Source organism: Medicago sativa, chromosome 6 (assembly GCF_051527215.1).
Source record: "Medicago sativa cultivar Bolivia chromosome 6, Bolivia_mono, whole genome shotgun sequence".
NCBI lineage: Eukaryota > Viridiplantae > Streptophyta > Magnoliopsida > Fabales > Fabaceae > Medicago > Medicago sativa.
In genome coordinates this window covers 3,619,569-3,627,461 of record NC_140754.1, presented here as the reverse complement: position 1 = coordinate 3,627,461, position 7,893 = coordinate 3,619,569, and positions in this window count along the sequence as shown.

Here is a 7,893-nt window from a genome sequence, read left to right as displayed (position 1 = left end):
ACGCAGATGTAGTATGGATGTTGAAGTTGTATTTTAATACACATTGTCAATGTTTCTTAGTTTTGACTCGAGTGAAATTTTGAGAGTGAGATCTGTTGTAAATTTAGGCATACATTATCTCTATAAATAATAATCAATATATAAATATAAGAATCAATTAAATATAATGAGAAAAATCAAGAGAGGTGTCAAGAAAACTTATCTGTCTTGATTTTGGTGTAGAATTATATCACCGTCTTGAGACAACTTGAATCAAACTCGTCGTAGAATCAACCGCAAAGACTACAAAAACGAACAAACGATGAAAAGTCTGAGACGTGCTGATCGCACTGTCCTTAAGGATTTTCCGCGTAATTATACGCTAACCCCCCAGGATTTAACAGACCCTTCTCGATGTAAATTCGAGGAAACAGAACTGACAAGAAAATATTTTCAGGAAGATGTAACCCAAAAAACCATTGAAAATGAGGGACATGTTTCTTGTTTTGATACTACTCAAAGCCAAGTGAAAAATGCATACTAATCCAGTACGTGAGTATTCATTTTATAGGCAGCATTTTTCTGTTGAGTCAAGCAAGAATAATGCCTTATAATGAGCCAATAAAATGAACGTTATGCATTGCCTTGGCTAATAAGTGCTCAGACAAAATAGTTAAGAAAAAGCAATATTATTTCCACATTCATGAGATATCAAAGCAAAAGGGGTTACAAAACTTTGGAATTAAAAACATGTCTCAAAACCAAGTCAAACCTTATAATTAATTATAATATCATAAATAGTTTTCTATTAAAATATTTTTCTATATTTCTCAATTGAAAATATGGGATACAAAATATTTGAAACTTTTGAAATATAATCAAAATTTACAACAATCCCCCACATATTTCAAAAGTTTAAAATAAGTTTGAAAAAGGACTTCCTGGGTTAACATCCTAGATGTGATGCATCAAACTGGTGTAGCAAGCTATATGAACCAGCCCTAGAATGATAATACTTAACACACAGTAAAGTTGGTGTAGCAAGCTATATGAACCAAAATCACTTGGTGTATGTTAGCGGTATACCATTCGCATCACACCCCCACAATTCTTGCCGTTGGCGCTGTGGTGCGCGAATAGGCCGTGCGCGTGCCTGGATTATTTCATGAGTGCTCCAGAGATTTCGCCAAGATCTCATACAAGCGGCCCCACTTGACACTCACATAGGTGATTTCGTCAAGTGTATGCTGCAAATCATACACCACCCATAAGGGATATGAAATTCATTAAAAGCTTTATAGGCTTATCCTCTCAATAATGCAGTGTCTAGCACTTCTCACACACACCATAGGAAAGGGACGAAAACAAAAATTAATTAACTAATTTTTGGTGCTAGCAGAACTAATAAGTGACTTGTTCTTACCCATATGAACCTTATTCATAGGATCTCCAATCACAAAGGTTGGGTTCCCATCACTTATTAATTTCGAATGGCTTAAGTCCCAATCCCCTCGATGTACACAAATTTATTTCATCCCAAGGGGCTTTGTTTAGTAGCTACTTTATACAAAAATGATGAAGACAATTTTCTTTCATCATATAAGATTGACTAAGACGTCTCTAAGTCAATCAACCTCATATATTTATCAAAGTCTATAACAATAAACTTGATCTCTATAATTATATTTATACAGGTCTGCTTGAATGACTTCAAGTGACAACATCCCCACAATAAGTAAAGTAATTGTACATTTTGATTTATTCTCATTGGATTTGAATTTCAATCATCATTGCATTATTTTGATACAATGGTTCACCAACTCTAAATAATATTTCATATATTGTCAAATTGACTTCTTTGATATACTTCATCAGGTCTACTTAGATAAAGTCTAAGCGACAAACCCCCACATTGAGAAAATATAATTCTATGTATAGATTTATTTAACAAGTCTACTTGAATAATTTTCAAGTGACAACATTTCCACAATGAAAAGTAAATCCCATAAATATATAGTTTCTCATAAACAAATTTCATTAAACATCATTGTATTATTCTAATACAATGGATAACTCATAGTATATTTTTCATCAATTCATCATTAACATATTTCGGCAATTTTGATCAACTTTGATCAGATGCCTATATCTTCTTTGAGAAAGTGTTAGCAATTTAGTATCATAGTACATAGATAAGAGAACTAAATTATCACAACCAAAATGCAACAGTCTCAAAAGCTAAATGAAATGCAAATCATATTAATATTTGAAGAATTTCTCAATAATGACTCGTGTTAGCACACTCCCAAAAAATGAGTATGGTATTTCATACTGAAAATTATGAGGATGCTCGTACATACTCACACAAAAAAAAAATCTCAATATTTTTTTTTTAAGAACTTAACAAAAATAAGTGGACAAAGGCAAATCAAAAGAATATTTAATTATAAACAAACTTCACAATTTATGATTCTCTACACTATCAATTGACTTAGATCACTACAAAACGTAGTAAGTCCTCGTAAACATAGAACACCACAGAAATACTATATTATACATACTTTAAAACTCAAGCAGTACTTTATATACGTTCAAATTAATTATAAGATATTGATATTTTGCCCAAGAAAATCTGTCAAATAAAGTGATCCTTAAAGCACATGCAACTAATTAGAATTGAGTTTTATATCTCCTCCATAAGCAAGGGGCTGATCACCTTAACCAGTTCTAAATCGTGCAATAACAATTTACATCATTCACCAAATCACAAAAAACATAAATGCACAGTTATAACAAAGTAAGTATTTTTAAAGGAACACATACTTGTTGCTTCCTACCATTCAAATTCACATATATGGTACAAACATTTCAATGACTACACACACATATATCGAACACCAAAAATGATCAATTAATCTACAAAGTGAGGACAAAGACTACAGCAGTTCGTTCAAACAACAATTTATTCATTTAAATAAACATTTTTCAAATATAACTGACGTGAGCTCACTTTTTCATAAATATCAAACATATTAAGGCCAAACATAAAAGCCAATAAAAATTGATAACCATACATCTACCAAAAACATTAGCATCACAAGAAAGTTCACATTTTGATCACATGATTCAATGATATGTATCTCAATACAAATCTACCAAGATAGATGGTAAACATACGTACCTCATTTTTATGCGCAATCTAGTGTCCAATGATCCAAATCAAATTACACATATAATAGTTATTAATGGAAATGGAAATTGGATAGCAATTCGTGAGGTTAGGAAAACATTCGGAATCAATTTTGAATGTGAATCAAAAGGCCTAGTGTTTAGAAAAGTTTGATAGAGATAATTCTTAAATTAGGAAAATCCTTAAGATTGTTGTAAATTTAGGCATACATTATCTCTATAAATAATAATCAATATATAAATATAAGAATCAATTAAATATAATGAGAAAAATCAAGAGAGGTGTCAAGAAAACTTATCTGTCTTGATTTTGGTGTAGAATTATATCACCGTCTTGAGACAACTTGAATCAAACTCGTCGTAGAATCAACCGCAAAGACTACAAAAACGAACAAACGATGAAAAGTCTGAGACGTGCTGATCGCACTGTCCTTAAGGATTTTCCGCGTAATTATACGCTAACCCCCCAGGATTTAACAGACCCTTCTCGATGTAAATTCGAGGAAACAGAACTGACAAGAAAATATTTTCAGGAAGATGTAACCCAAAAAACCATTGAAAATGAGGGACATGTTTCTTGTTTTGATACTACTCAAAGCCAAGTGAAAAATGCATACTAATCCAGTACGTGAGTATTCATTTTATAGGCAGCATTTTTCTGTTGAGTCAAGCAAGAATAATGCCTTATAATGAGCCAATAAAATGAACGTTATGCATTGCCTTGGCTAATAAGTGCTCAGACAAAATAGTTAAGAAAAAGCAATATTATTTCCACATTCATGAGATATCAAAGCAAAAGGGGTTACAAAACTTTGGAATTAAAAACATGTCTCAAAACCAAGTCAAACCTTATAATTAATTATAATATCATAAATAGTTTTCTATTAAAATATTTTTCTATATTTCTCAATTGAAAATATGGGATACAAAATATTTGAAACTTTTGAAATATAATCAAAATTTACAACAAGATCTGAATACATTTTAACATTCAAAAACGCCAATCTACCCATTGGTTCAACTATGGTCGATTCTCAGTTTTTTATTTTGATGAGAATGAGATTCAACCTGACAAGAAAATTGGTCAATTCAATACATAAATAACAAAAAAATTAATTGATTTATTTCATTTGATGTCTAACTATTTGAGTTAAGCCATTCTAATTATTATTAGTCTCAGATAGTAAATGTGAACTTACAAACAAAATAAATAAAGACAAACTTAGTTATCGATCGTTGTGTGGACAGATGGACCATGAAAGAGTGTTCCATCAAATGCAGCAAAATGAGAAATCTCCTCTTTTTTTAAGATCTTCACTTTCTACTTCTTCTTTTATGTCATCTCTTCTGGATAAACAAAGTGAGACTTATGAATGGTCTCATGAAAGTCTTGTAAGAGAAAAATTAATCAGTAAAAGAAAAATATTTTGCCATTCATTATTATTGCACCTATTATTTAGTATAATGGTTTTTTTAATGACACCAACAATATAGTAAATATCATATAAATTTCTATCTTTTTTGAATGACACCAACAATATAACATTCTTACAGCAAATTTGTTTAAGAGTATAATTGGAAGTAAAAAAGTGAGGCCAAAACTATTCTCTTTATTTAACTAAGTATATTTTTGACAGAAAAAACTTAGTAAACTGCACATGCAAAAAACTTAGTATATAAGACTAACCATTTTTAAATGCATTTATTATTTCTTTTTCCAAATATATATCCCTTATTAATACTACAAATTCGTGTCCGCAAGTCCTATCTCAACTGAAAAAATGCCGAAATTGTTAGACTGAGCGTCGTGACCGGGGTTTGAAACCCTCCCCCTCCCCCTTATGTGTATGAGTTTCAGTGAGTATTTTTTATTAAACTTGTAAAACTGTTACTCGGTATCAGTTAACTTGAGTCACAAGCTTGTTTTCCATTTAGCTACACTATTGCTGTAGTGTATGGTACATAGAGAAGTTTAGCCATATAGAAGTTGGTTAGTGTCAGATGTTAATTGGTTGGAAGATCTAGTAGTTAGTTAGAACTATAGGTTCTATATATAGTTCAACTGTAACAAACGAGATTTTTTTTTACTGCCCCTATGACCAAAAAAATTGATATATCTGCCCCTAGTTGAAAATTATTGTTGTAAATGCCCTTGTTCTTCTTTTCATTTGGCGAACATGTCATTTTTTTCAACCATCTTCTGCAAGCTTGCAGGTTTTGCAGCATGGTCTAGTGAGCTCTACATTTAATTTGGCGAGCAACATTTTTTTAAGTTTTTTTTCATGTTTGTAATATAAATTGGCGAGCATTGACTTTCTTTTGCTTTATTTACTTCACCAAATGGCATGTTTGTAATATAAATTTTGCTTTCTTTTGTAATATAAAATGGCATGCTCGCCATTTGAATTTACAAACATGAAAAAAAACTTAAAAAAATGTTGCTCGCCAAATTAAATGTAGAGCTCACTAGACCATGCTGCAAAACCTGCAAAACCTGCAAGCTTGCAGAAGATGGTTGAAAAAAATGTCATGTTCGCCAAATGAAAAGAAGAACAAGGGCATTTACAACATTAATTTTCAACTAGGGGCAGATATATCAATTTTTTTGGTCATAGGGGCAATAAAAAAAAATTTCCGTAACAAACCCAACACAATTCGATAAACATTTTGATTTAATTTTCTGAGATTTCTTCTTCTATAAGCTTCTGCATTTTCTTTGGTTTTCATCATGGTGATGATGAACTTCATGATTTGCCATTTCATCTATCTACCCCATAAAAACGGACGGAGTATAACCAAAAACTAATGCAAATCAAATAAATACCAATAACATAAAGGAATTGCTAGAGATGTAGGGCCTCAAAATTTCATAATTTTATTGTGTCCCATAATAGAGACCAAGCACGAATAAAGACAAATAATTGAAGGAAAAATCCCCTTTTGAACATCACATCTTTTCGTTTATGAAAAAACAATACTAACGTTCAAAAAGGCATATCACCTCAAATATTTGTTTTATCCAATCCAATTTAAAAACATTGAATTTGCATTTGATAGTATTTGAATTGTGTACAGTCCCCTACCTATTTATAGCTAAGGTTTCCTCTCAAATGCTATATAAGCTGCCGATGTGGGTCTTATTACAATCTTTTTATTCAACTTGGTACATTTTTGGAATTGCAAAACACGTTTCAGTACAAAACATATTATACAAGAATTTCATTTATATGTATTATTATTACTAAGGGGTCTAGAACACTATATGCAAATAAGAATTATATTTGAGTCAATCTAGTACGATAAGTTCATAAGGACTTCATCCATTTAGTCAATTGCATTCATAAGTCTATGAGGTCGTGTTACCAAAGTTCTAAATTTTAGTTGTAAAACTCATTCTTTTCATACGAGCTATATGGACTACAGGACTAGTATTGGAACAAGCATTCAGTTTTTGATGGGCAAAATTACACTTTTAGTCCCTTAACTTAATTTCAGGTAACAGTTTGGTCCTTTATCTTTTTTTCATTTCAATTTGGTCCTTTTTGTCCATTTTCATATGAATTTTTAAGTTTAAAATTCATGATTTTATTTTCTTATGGTCTTTCAATCTTCAAATCTATGATCCCCGTCTATGTTTGCATAAGAATATTAGATTTGAAGCTTGAAAATGTATATGAAAATGGACAAAAAGGACCAAATTGAAATGAAAAAAAGATAAAGGACCAAACTGTTACATGAAATTAAGTTAAGGGACTAAAAGTGTAATTTTGCCTTTTTGATGTTATTTAAAAGTTAAAAAATGATTTTTTTTTTTTTTGAGTTTTGAGTTTTTTGTGCTTCTTTTCATTTAGGGTCCAATTTTTAAGATTAAAGTATTCAAATTACTTAAGATGAGTCTTTAAATTATTTAAGACGGCGCTGCAATCTAGACCCAAAGATGAGAATGAATAGATGAAACTAACAATGATAAACAAAATCTTTTTTTTAAGGAATTGATAAACAAATTCGTTTGTAAAAAAATCACTCACTTGGTGAAATCAGTCACCAAATCATCAGGAAGCAATGGTAAGAGCTGAATACCGAGCCGACATTCTTTCAACTCAACAGGGCCAAATTAAACCATAGACAATTGTCCCTTTTGTTAGACCAAAGAGCACTAATAACCTTTTTACTTTTAGTGAACACTTTCTTTTGTTAGCCCAAAGAGCACTAATAACCTTATTATTTTTAGTAAACACTTTCTCAGACATATTTCCCTCTCTTTCACATGCCATCACATCACATTTTAGCTGCAAGAATTTCCAATGAAGTAAGTGTTGATGCAACGGCTGCGAGTTCAGTATCTTCGTAAAACATTTTTTTCAGGCTATAATAACTCTAGTTTACATACTCATTCTGGCCAATATTATAATTAAGTTTATTGAATAATTGATTTACTGATGTATATTATAATAATGACTTGGGAGGGTATCAATGTTGCAAGAAACAAACATATCCATTACTCGTACTCATTGGTTGGTAAAGCATTGAGATAATTTAAGCTTCCACATATTCCGCATTGCGCACTCTGATCCCAACAATTCTTTCCACTCAGCAGGACCAAATTAAACCATAGACAACTGTCTCGTTTATTAGACCAAAGAACTCGCTCAAAGGTGTAACTCATAAAGACCGAAACACCGTAGACGCGTGTAATTAGAGTTAGAGTTTCTACTCAAGGTCATA